Source organism: Artemia franciscana, chromosome 3 (assembly GCF_032884065.1).
Source record: "Artemia franciscana chromosome 3, ASM3288406v1, whole genome shotgun sequence".
Lineage (NCBI taxonomy): Eukaryota > Metazoa > Arthropoda > Branchiopoda > Anostraca > Artemiidae > Artemia > Artemia franciscana.
The window spans coordinates 53261193-53273889 of NC_088865.1; the positions used below are offsets into that span (position 1 = coordinate 53261193).

At 35.1% G+C, this 12697-nt stretch overlaps 2 protein-coding genes across 2 annotated transcripts in view; both read right to left on the reverse strand.

Moving 5' to 3' along the window:
• LOC136025410 (uncharacterized) overlaps positions 1-12697 on the reverse strand; it is a 70338-nt gene that overhangs the window by 54625 nt on the left and 3016 nt on the right. Inside the window, exon 2 of the mRNA XM_065701428.1 lies at positions 7333-7443. The gene's annotated coding sequence lies outside the window, so the exon portion shown is untranslated. The remainder of the gene's footprint in view (positions 1-7332; positions 7444-12697) is intronic.
• The window catches only part of LOC136025409 (phosphoinositide 3-kinase regulatory subunit 4-like), a 419187-nt gene that overhangs the window by 1375 nt on the left and 405115 nt on the right, over positions 1-12697 (reverse strand). The window lies entirely within an intron of this gene.

Genomic DNA, 12697 nt, shown 5'->3' on the forward strand with positions numbered 1-12697 from the left:
GTCATATAAACAAACAGCAATTCCAGTGATTTTGCGGGGAAGTCGTTTGGACTGTAGGAAATCCCAAATCAACAGTTCCAAACTCTTTATTTACCCTTTATGATTCTTATTTTTCTTTACGTCTAACCTTAAAAATTTATGAGTTGGCCTCCTCCCAAGGCACTTAATATACATTACCTTAGTCTCTTATTAATTTAACTACTTTCATACTTTTTATCATTTTTATCACTAATTTCAAATATTAATAATACCTTAACATCCAAAGCCCCATTATAAACTTAAGCAAGATCCCCCAAAACTGTTTAATCACTAAATACTAAACATTTGTTTCCGAGTATTAAAAAAAAATAATGACTATACTTTAATGTCTCCTCCCAAGACTCTTAACAAGCTTAAATATACTTTACTTCGGTCATCATACATGAATTTAAGTATTTATTTTCTATTCTAATTTTCAATATTCATGATAACCACTTCTTTGAAGACCCCTTAGCACACATAACCTAACCCTTCCCACACCTTTTTTCGTCTTTTATAATTATAATGTTTCTTTGTAAATACTAATGAGAAGCGGTGGTACTGGCAACACTGACAAAACGTAATTCAATGCACCCAAGTTTCAGGCTAAATATATTCAAATCCAAATTTTCATCATACTAATAAGTAACAAACACTATATTTATTTAACCCAACAGGACTAATTTACACCAGGCACCTCAAAATCGACAAAAATATTGATTAAATGGGTAATCAATACAACAATATCCATAATATGGACTCAGATTTCCTCAGATTCAATTTACTTGACTCAAAACAGGAAGCTGAAGCATGGGAAACTCAGCATATAGATTAAAAGAGCTAAAACTTCAAAACTGATTACATTACACAAGTCCTAACCTACTCAAAATCACAAAAGTACGAGTTAACTCACTTCAAATAGTATAAAGTACCCAAAATTAATGAAACCTCAAATTAATCCACCAAAATTAATTGAAAAGACTCAATATAATGCAATTTAGCCCTCTCAACTTGGTACTGGAAGCACAAGGGGGAGCTCAGTATAGACATCTATAGACACCATTTAGCCTAATCATAAAGTATCACATCATTCACTTCTTTAACCATTCCAACAAAAAAGAAAACAAATAAAATCGCCTTTGCAGCTCAAATCATTCAAGAAATCTTAGGATACCACTTAGTATACCACTATTCATTAAAGAAGCTCAATATGGCTATATTCAACCCTATTAACTCAAAATGGGAAACTCAACAACGGAAAACTCAGGACAGACATCAAAGAACAGTAGGTACTTAAAGTTTACCAGACTAAATTAATGTGAAAATACGAAAAACCGTAGATTTTATCCCAACACCGAAGCCAGCGAATAAAAGTACAATAGTAAGTAATTTCTCCACCGAAGCAATGTCAAACTGCACAAACCCCATTATTGTAGACATTAACATTAAAATAGAAATGTTTCTTCAACATGCCCTATCTGCAAAGGGCCATACCCTCATTTGCTGAGGGGTTTGGGACCCAGGGCACATCTTATATTCTACATTTATAAATTTGTTTAGCTGTATAAATCTTTTTAATGCCGACTTTCATCTTTTGATTCTTATTAAATAAAAAAAACTAGTTTTTTTAACCGAAAGAAAGGAGCGACATTAAAACTTAAAACGAGAAATTACTCCGTATATGAAATGGGTTGTCCCCTCCGCAATCCCTCGCTCTTTGCGCTAAAGTTTGACTCTTTGCCACAGTTCTACTTTTTAAAACAATTAAAAACTTTAGCGTAAAGAGCTAGGGATTGCAGAGGGGACAACCCATTTCAAATACGGAGACACTGTTCGATTTAAGTTTTGATGTCGCACCTTACTTTCGGTTAAAAACCTAGTTTTTTTATATTTAATTTCTGAACGTTTTTGAAATAATGCATGTTTGATTTTGGCTCTCTGCACATAAATTATTAAAATGAAATTTGTATATTAATTCTTTTTTGGCTAAATGGCTTTCTCTTATTTTCGATCAGATGATTTTGAGAAATAAGGGGTGGAGAAGGAGGCCTAGTTGCCCTCCAATTTTTCGGTTACTTAAAAAGGCAACTAGAAATTTTAATTTTTAACGAACGTTTTTATTGGTAAAAATATACGTAACTTAAGAATTAACTTACGTAACAAACTTTTATATTCTTATATTTTTATTATGTGTACGAGGGGGTTTGTACCCTCGTTAATACCTCTCTCTTTACACTAAATCGTAAGTTTTGTCTCAATACTTTAAGAATGACCCCTGAATCAGAAAGGCCGTAGAATAAATAGTTGAAATTACTAAAAATAGTTTAGCATGAAGAGCTAGGTATTTATCTCCTCCTAAATACCTCGCTCTTTATGCTAAAGTATTTTTAGAACCCCTCATACGCGTAATAATATCTGTTCGTTTTAAGTTTCAATGCTACTCCTTACTTTCAATTGAAAAAACGTTTTCATGTTTATTTTTTCATTGTTTTTTTTGTAGTAATGCTAGAAAATCCTGCGCCCTTTTCATTGAATTTTTCTTCCCCCATGACATATTCCTCCAAGGAAAGATCCTCCCCCATAGCCTCCTCCCATCAGCCCCACCCCCAAACAAAAAAAAATCCCCCTGAAAACGTCTGTACACTTCCCAATAACCATTACTATATGTAAACACTGGTCAAAGTTTGTAACTTGCAGCCCCTCCCCCATGGATTGTGGGGGAGTAAGTCATCCCCAAAGACATAGTTATTATGGTTTTCGACAATGCGGAACAAAATGGCTATCTCAAAATTTTGATCCGTTGACTTTTGGAAAAAATGAGCGTGGGAGTGGGCCTAGGTGCCCTCCAATTTTTTGATCGCATAAAAAGGGAACTAGAACTTTTCATTTCCGTTAGAATGAGCCCTCTTGCGACATTCTAGGACCACTTGGTCGATACGATGACCCCCGGGGAAAATAAAAAAAAAGAAAAATAAAAACAAATAAACACGCACCCGTGATTTGTCTTCTGGCAAAAAAATACGAAATTCCACATTTTTGTAGATAGGAGCTTGAAATTTTTGCCATAGGATTCTCTGATACGCCGAATGCGATGGTGTGATTTTCGTTAAGATTCTATGACTTTTAGGGGTGTTCCGGCCTATTTTCCAAAATAAGGCAATTTTTTTCAGGCTCGTAGCTTTTGATGACAAAGACTAAATCTGATGAAATTTATATATTTAGAATCAGCATGAAAATTTGATTTTTTTTATGTATCTTTTAGCATCGAAATTTCGTTTTTTAGAGTTTCGTTTACTATTGAGCCGGGTCACTCCTTACTACAGTTCGTTACCACGAACTGTTTGATAGATTAGCCAGCCTTCTCGGAATGCTTATCATTCCCATAGTATCATATCCCTAATATCATTCCCAAGAAATTCTATTAGTGCTCTTTGACAACCTGAATACGTCTACATTCTTTTGATTTATTTAAATTTTAAGATCAGAAGTATTAATGGTAGTAGCCCTAAAAGTGTCTAATTAACACCTCCAGTCGTTCTCGATATATTGCGGAAGCTTCTTATTGGAAACCTTAACCACAGTGCTTTTTTTAGTTTAAAGCAACATTTATTTTAAAAGGAGCCATTTCTCACGGGGGATCGATAAGCCCAACATCTTTAGAGATGTTCCATCCTACATCCTGGGATGAACAAAATGACTGTCCCAAAATTTGAAATTGATATGTCAGGAAAATAAATGTGCTAGGGAGGAGGGCTACTTGCCCTAAAAATCTCTTTTTACTATTAAAAAGGGCATTAGAGCAATTAATTTTGAATCGAATTAACTTATTTAGAAGTTTCAATGATATGTCTATCTATTATAGAGCCGCACTGCCAATGATATTGCTTGTATGTCCTTTTGAAAATCTGCATGCACATAGTTGTTTTGTTTAATTGAAACTCCCCCTAAACGTTATCTAATAGTTCCACCTAAATACCCTTACTGTATTTGGTTACAGAAACTGCAGTGGAAGAATTTAGAATATATTAATTGCCTTTTTATGGTTTGAACATCATTCATATCCCTGGAAGTATTAATTTAATACAATGATAACTGTATAACTGGAAGATTAGTTTTATATTTCTGTACTTGTGTGATTTTCATCTTAATGCTCTTAGCTTTGCAAGAAGATACAATAGAGGTAAAAGTTGAAGTAGCAGCAGTAGTTGTAGTAGTAAATGTAGCAAAGGTAGTAGCATTAGCAGAAACATGTACATACTGTCTTTGGTCAATTGATCTCCCCCTTTAAGCCTTTGCTGACAGTTCCGACTTAAAACTGAAATCCATTTTTGAGATATGCTCTTATGACATTGTGCATGCACAAAGTGTTTTTTGGTTTAGTTCAAATTTCCCATCAATGTTTTAAACTTATTGCTGTCGCTAGTAGTGATGGTAGTTGTAATGGTAGTAGTATCGGCGTCTGATTCGGCGTCCTTTTTGGTCAATTGATCAGCTTCCTTAACATTTGCTGAAAGTTGCAAATTAGCATACTCAGTCATTCCTAACCTAGGCCCTTTAGACAGCTCGTATATACAACATGTTTTGATTTAGTTCCAGACTCCTCTCAACCTTCTCTGAGAGGATCATCTAAATATCCTTTGTATTTTTGGAAAGTAAAGGTAAAACATGCATAACATTCTAAATAATATATACTATACGTAAAGAGTGCACGGATTGCTTAACTTGTAGATCTTGTTCTGGCGGTTGGGCAGGCCTGGATTTACTTAAAGGTTCTTATAGACCTGAGCATAGGAATGCACAATGCTATTGGAGGCAACAAATTATCAGTGAATGATTTGGAAAAACTGGAAAATTGTTATTTATCGTCAGATTACCAAGTGGACTCCACTGCCGTGCAGCCTATTCAGAGAAAAGTGATTTTGAAGCAATACAAAAATTCCGCGGCAACTTATATACTTTCAGATCTCTCCTCTTAAGAATGGGAGCTGAGAGTTTCTATTTCAATACTTTTGACTCATCAGCTGCGTTCTTTTCAGTGCTTCCGCTATCTCAGAATTGTCAGGGACTTCTCCGAAAACCTCGCAAAAAAGAAGTAGGAAAAAGGCTTCGGTCTGGGAGCAAAAAGCTTTAAATCAGGCACCGAGAATGAGAGGGGGTTGGCATCCCAGAAAGCATAATTATGAGATCTTTCAACAATGCTGAAAAAAGTAGACGTCTCAAAATTTTGATTGAAAATTTAATTAGAAAACGATATTGTTGGACGGGGGGAGGGTGCTGGTCACCCTCAATTCGCTTTGGACTCTTAAAAAGATCACTATAACATCCACTTTCTAATCATATGAGTCATACGAAAGTTTACACGGCCACCCATTCCGTTAAAACCTTATATGCCTTCGGGGCATAACTTACAGCCCAAACCTCAAGGTTCCGAGGGGCTACTTCAGCCCCGACACCTTTTTATTTGATCTTTGGACTATTTTAAACAAAATGGCTATCTCAAAACTTAAGACGGATGTTTTGAGGAAAATAGACATTGGGTGGGTTAGTTGCCCTCTTATCACTTTTGACTCTAAGAAAAGAAACTGGGACTTCTGATTTGTAATTGAACCAGCCAAATTTCAAATTTATATGACCACCATTTCTATTAAAACCTTAAATGGTCAACAAAGATAACTTGTAGTCCCTGCTCTGAGGGCCGGACTATAAGGGAGGGGGGCTATAATCCAATGAGGTACCTCAGAATTTTATGTGACAACCCTTTCCGTAAGAGGCTCATATGCCCCCAGGGCATAATATACAACCCTGACGGTTCTGGAAAGATTTTAATCTTCATAAGACAAAATTACTTGACCTTTCAACTATGCTGAACAAAATGGGTTTCTCAAAATTTTGATTGGATGTATTTGGGCAACAAGTCCTTTCAAAGTTTCTAAGACAACTCCTTCTAAGACAACTCCTTAAAAATAAAAAACAAAAAAATAAAAGAAAAAAAAATTGACCACAAGCTGATTTAAGCACCGCAATTACGCTGCCTTTTGATCGCGTTGACTCTTGAAAAGGGTGCTAAAACTTCTGATTACCAATCCAATGAGCCCCTCTGAGGAATTTACGACCACCCTATCTACTAAACCTTATATGACCCCAAGGCATAACATACAATCTTGGCCTGATGTTTGTAGAGGGGGGGGGGGTGTCATCCTCGAAAACATAATTTCCAGCCCTTCCAATTACGCTGAGCAAAATGCCTATCTCAAAAATTTGATTGGATGTGTTTGGGGAAATGATAGTCTTGACGGGGGTGTTTATCCTCCATTCTCTTTCGACTATAAAAAAAGTGCACTCGGCCTTTCAATTTCTTATCAAGTCCTTTTGAGGTTTCTACGACAACTTCTTCTATGTGAAGTGTCCTGATCTAAAAAAAATACAACTAAATAAATACATAATATATTGTGCCTACAATGCTCTCTATTTAGGCAGCGCTTTTGCACTCCCTATGATAATATATCTTTTCGATTCTATTTCCTTCACATTATCCCTAGACAGGGATTACAACGCAAACATCTGTTTATAGTTTCCCAGATATCGGGTCGAAGCTCACGGAGCTTGCTGGCAAAATACCCCAGTCTATTTATAAGTATCTGCCCACCCCCAGAGGCCTTACTCGTTTGCTTTAATTTCTTGTTCTTTCTGTTTTGTGCAGTGTTTGTTTTGTTTCTTTTATTGATACTCCGCTTTGATTTTTTGTAGTGGGTCAAAAATAAACTATTATTATTATTACAGGTTTCTTAAAATATTGTATATCACCATGCCACTTGTTCTGGTCAAATTTCCAAAATAACAGGTTTCGATTAGACAGATTACGGACAAAATACCACATGAATCAATCAATAAACACATTTTTTTTTATACGGTTTCAAAAAATAGCTTTTTGTTAGGTACATAAAATGCCAACTGAACACAGAAGTCAAGACTCCAATCGTACGCCTGTTTTTATACGGAAACAAGAAAGCAGATCAAAAGGGTACAAGCAAAATCCAAGAGCTACGTGAAGGGCAAGCACACATGCCTCTACCATCTTAAAAAATTAATTCTATCCACAGCAGAAGTTGATCAAAAAGGGGCATTGTGCCATAGCTGAAAATAGATGATTTATCTGATATTTGCTGTCGCAAGAGAGAAAAAAATGACATAACCACCTCCCATCTGCCATCTACAGAAAATAGTCTATCTAAAAAACTGTTTAGATGGTAGAGACGAATTTCCGCCATTTACAGAAATGAATTTTCACCATCTACAGAAATAAAGAAGATTTACCTGATATTTGTTGTCACAAGAGTGAGGAAAATGACACAGCCGTTATTTTTCCTTGTATTACCGCTATCATGTTTAAAAATATCCATGAGATGAGGAAGATCCTTATGAAACCTAAAAAAACAAGCTTCTTTCTTGTAAGTACTTCAATCGGAATTGTCACTCGGCAAAGAACAAGCATCACAGCAAACGGATGTTATATTTTGCCTTATGTGAAATGCCTTTTGGCTTGTAATTTCGTGTTGCAGTAATTTGTATGCAGAATTAGAGTAAAAAATTAAGGTCTGCTTTCTGATATATCTGTTTTACAGAACAAATTAATTCACTACGCTAAAAAGTTTATTTGATCCGCTGTAGCAAGCCCGATTCTGTTTCTTTCTTGAATCGACAGTTTCTTCTGTATCAGAAAATCAGAAAGACTTTTCAGAAAAGAAGATATTGTTTGTAGATTCTACTCTCTGGAAAAATTATGCATCCTTATGGATCCTTCCGATTCCGAAACAATTACTAGGTAAGTTCAAAATTAGTTTTCCTTTCTTATTTCAGTCGACTTTAAAAAAATGAATTCGTTTTCTGCCTTTGTCTTTCTGATTGAAAAATCCTGCTGATGTGGTTTGGACACTGTTATCTTCTGCTCCCAACTCTTACCTAACCTGTTATAAATTACCTAACCTGTTATAAATTAATCCGGAGTGAAGCCCGTTGGATTAAAAGCCTGAAAACATACTGTAAACCTGGTCTAGGGGCAAATGATTTGGAAGAATCCCCCTACACACTATACTTAGTACAGATTTGGATGAATTTTATGGCGTAGCTTTTCAGTCATCTCATATCTATATCTATAGCTTCTATATATATAGACAATATCTTTATTTTAAGAAAATCCTATGTCTTCAATAAAAAGGAATAACTGAGAAGAGTAAAAACTGAATCGAATAAGTCAATTAGTTTATATCTTTCGCATGATATTCACAAGTGTTTTATAAAAGTTAAAAGTTGTAGATACAAATCAAATTAAACAAGCAGATAAAGGACATGCAGAAAAAGAAACAGGTCTGAAAGGGCTGATATATATTAGCCCCGTGCATGATTTTTGGATAGACACTTAATTTTTTTTTTTTTTTTTTTTTTTTATAAACCAAAATTAGCAGGATTCTTTAGCACATACCGTTCTAGATGTTTTATTTCCCCAAAACGACTATGGAAATCAAATGGACATAGCATTACACGGCACACGGCATTAAATCCGGAATAAAATAGAAAAATTGGATAGCTGGAACTGATTATATTTTATGAAGACGCAATTGATTTTCGGGAAAAAATGCAAAAAAAATAATCAGAAAACACTCGGAAAGGCATGAGTCGTAATGGTCACAACTATCTTAACAACCTAACTTATCTTATAGAAATACTGCTGACAATTTACTGCAATTGCCAAGGTACCTGAGGCCATCCCAGAAGATGGGACAGAACCACATTTGTCTTAGAGTTAACTGTTTGAAATACAGAAAGTGAAACGGATACCCAAAAATATCCATAGACAATTCCTCTGGCAAACATCTAACTAATCCTACTCCGCCTTCCTAAGCGCCCATGTGACAGCATCATGCTTGACCACTGTCACCACTGTAGCTTCCAATATTTTAATCGTGGTTCGCAGACTTATCTTCCCATTTTTCCAAATATTTTTCGACTGTGAAGAAATACCCAGTGCCTTGGCTATACTACTTTTCACATATTCACTCCATCTACTATCTTTACAAACCAAGGTAAGTGAAGATTTTCACTTAATCAATTTTCTCGTTACTCAAAATCTCTTCTTCATCTTCATTTAATCTTGGCATCATAAACTCTCGAAACTCAAAAATGATTCATTTTGCAAACATTTTCATTTAGGGCCTTAAACTGCTGGGGACAGGCAGCTCATGTACTCACTTCCACAACAATTCATTAGATTTAAGTAATTTCATAAGGAGAACCCGTTGTTAGCTGATTGGGTGATATTTTATTTATATCTAAAGGTACTTATGTGGAGTCAAAGGGGTGAATGAACTAATTAGGTATTCCATATACTCTTACACAAATTTTTCATTTGAAACTGGATGTTATATGAGTGTTTGAAAGTTAAATCTGTCAAAAAATGTGCATGATTTTGTCTGTGCCCTTTTTGTTTTTCTTCTCATTTTGTCGTTCCCTTTTGTTGTATCTTTGTTGTGTACAGAGGGTAACAATAAAATATTATTATTATTTAAGAATTATCGACGCTTCTTGACTACTAAGGTCCTTGCGTCGGCCTTGCAGTGCATTCCTGCAGATATTATTATTATTGATATAAGTCTAGGAGAGTTTCAAAGTTCATTTGGCTCCATGCTCTCCCACAGCCTTTGCCGTGTTCCTTAGGAAAAGTCCTTCAAAATTATACACATTAATGGGGATTGAACGCAACCCTGCTGAAATCCTTATTTAATAAGAATGCATAACCTTGGTTTCAATCTATTTACTGCGGCTAAACACCTATTCTTGTGACAAAAAAAAACCCCCAGCAAAATCTCAAATATTCCTACGAGGTCTCACAGAAATAATCAGTTTTTTAAGGGAGCTTGATTCCTTCATCCCAGAGCACGTTTCTTTTCTGCATTGAAAATTTATAATGCAACCCAAATTGTTCACTTGCACAACATACTGATGAGTTTCATGAGTTTCACTAATTTCAGAGAGATACCAATTAGTCCTAATTCGGGCAGAAAGGGAATCTTAGCAAGACGCAAGAACCTCATAATAGGGCAAAATCTAACAAAGAAAAGGTCATAGTTACCAATCATACTCCACTGTAAAACTACAAGACACACAACATCTGCTCTCAAAAGGTACTGCAACCCCCATGATGTCCAAGGTAGAGGGCGTTAAGTTAAATGAAAATAGGCAGAGAAACCAGAATAATATAAAAAGCTGGATAAGTGGTGTTGGCTGTTTTTCTCAGAGATTAACTTCAGTTTCCTCTCTTACTCCTAGTTAAATTAATTAACCCATTAAGTTTAAACTCATATTTAGGCCTGTTTTATTTTTAAACTCATAAAGTTAATTATAAGGTTTTGCAAGGACGAATCGTTTAGTCAATTTTTATTTCATAAGGTTTAACTATATTGAACAGTTTTTATTTAACTTAATATTTCAACAGTGAAGAGCTAATTCATCATTGCCGTTTGTGAAAGTCACTTTACAAAATAAATCCTAATAGTTAAATCTTTTTGACACGGCCATGCTTATTTTGATATCTTTTTTTTAATAATCTAAAAAGAAAAATAATAAATTAAATTAAATGTAAAAGAATATTCAGAAAAATCATTGGGTTACAGTTTCTTCATAATTCGTCAAAATTCGTCATAATCAAGAATACTGGTTAATTATTAGGTAATCTGAATTAGATAATTAGCTATTCGCCAATTTGAACATTTCAGCATTTAAAATTAAACTTATCTAGATAATTAGCTTATTTAAAACTGAATCAGGAAACTAGTTATAGACTAATTTGAATACTCAAGCATTAGAATTAGCATTTGAAGATCTAAAATTAAATTCAGTACCAATAATACTAGAACTAATCGTCATTAAAGATAATGAAACATTAGATAATTTGAACTTAACTATTAGCAAAATTCAATATTTAATGACTTGAAATTGAACTAATTGAATTAAACAATTAGCAAATTGAACCAGACCAAAACTGAGTAACACAAATAGATATTGACTAATTTGTATATCGAAGGTTTGAAATTGACTATTTGAACATTGTCCTAATTAAGAATTAAATAATAAATTTTTTTTTCAACTGAAAATAAGGAGCAACATTAAAACTTAACGAACAGAAATTATTATATAATAAGAGGGTCCGCTCCCTATTCAATGCCTAGCTCTTTACACTAAAGTTTAAATTGTGTTCGTATTCTTTGCGAATGACCCCTAAATCCAAAAGGCCGTTTTATTAGAATAAATACCTTTTTTAAAAATAATGAAAAAACCTTATTGACTAGGGGCCAACCCCTCTCATACACGTAATAACTTTTGTTCGTTTTAAATTTATTGCTCCTTACTTTCAGTTGAAAAATTGGAACTTTTAATTTTCTTTCAAATGAGCCTTCTCGCGATATTTTAGGACCAGTGGGTCGAAAAGATCAGCCCTGAAAAACAACAACAAATAAACACACATTATTGATCTTTCTTCTAGCAAAAAACACAAATTCCACATTTTTTTTACAGATAGGCGTTTGAAATCCCTACAGTATGGTTCTCTGATACGCTGAATCTGTTGGTGTGATTTTCATTAGCACTCTATGAATTTAGGGAGTTTTTCCCCCTTTTTTCGAAAATAAGGCAACGTTGAGCTACAAGTCGACGCTTTAAAATTTGGCCTCGGTTCCACCCTCAGCCAAAATGAAAAGCCAATCTCGTTTGCATCACGCTCACTAAACTCTGCCGAGCAGAACTACTCGCAAATAGAGAAGGAACTTTATACTATCCTTTTCGACTGTTTACATTTCCACCAGTATCCTTACGGCCAAAATTTCAAGGTCGTCTGTGACCACAAACCCCTGCAAATAGTCCTAAATAGCCCAATATCAAAGTCATAACCAAGACTGCAGAGGATGCTTTTAAGGATTCAACCATACGATCTCACAATAGCATTTCGCCCCGGCTTGGAAATTCCCGTTGCTGATGCGCTATCGCGGCTAAACCTTCCCGAAGAAGATAAGAAAATAGAAATAGAATCATATATTCACTCTATCATATCTCTTCTACCAATCAGCAATGCCAGACTCGAGAGACTGAAACAGGAGACAAAATCCGACCCCCAGTTAGCTGAGCTTGCCCAAGCAATCCAAAAAGGTTGGCCATCCTGCAGAAGAAACCTCCCTGCAACGCTCACCCCATTCTGGAACGTCAGGCATGAACTAACAGTTGTAGACGAGATCACAATGAAAGGAGATCGCTTGGTCATTCCAAGAAATTCGCGGAAAGACATTCTTAGCTGCATCCATTCGTCACATTTGGGTACCGAAAAAACCAAGCAACGAGCCCGTGTAATAGTTTTTTGGCCTAGAAGGACGAAAGATATTGAAGAATTCATCAAACACTGCCATGAATGCCATTCATCAAACACTCCATTAACCAAAATTCCAACCAAAAAGAGCCCTTAATGCCACACAGCATACCTCATCTACCATTGAAGAAGGTCGGGTGCGATCTATTCTACAAGAACGGAAAATAATACATCATTACTGTTGACTATTACAGTCACTTTTTTGAAATCGATATATCGGGAGAAAATGCAAATTCACATCACATAATATCCCGTCTCAAATCGCATTTC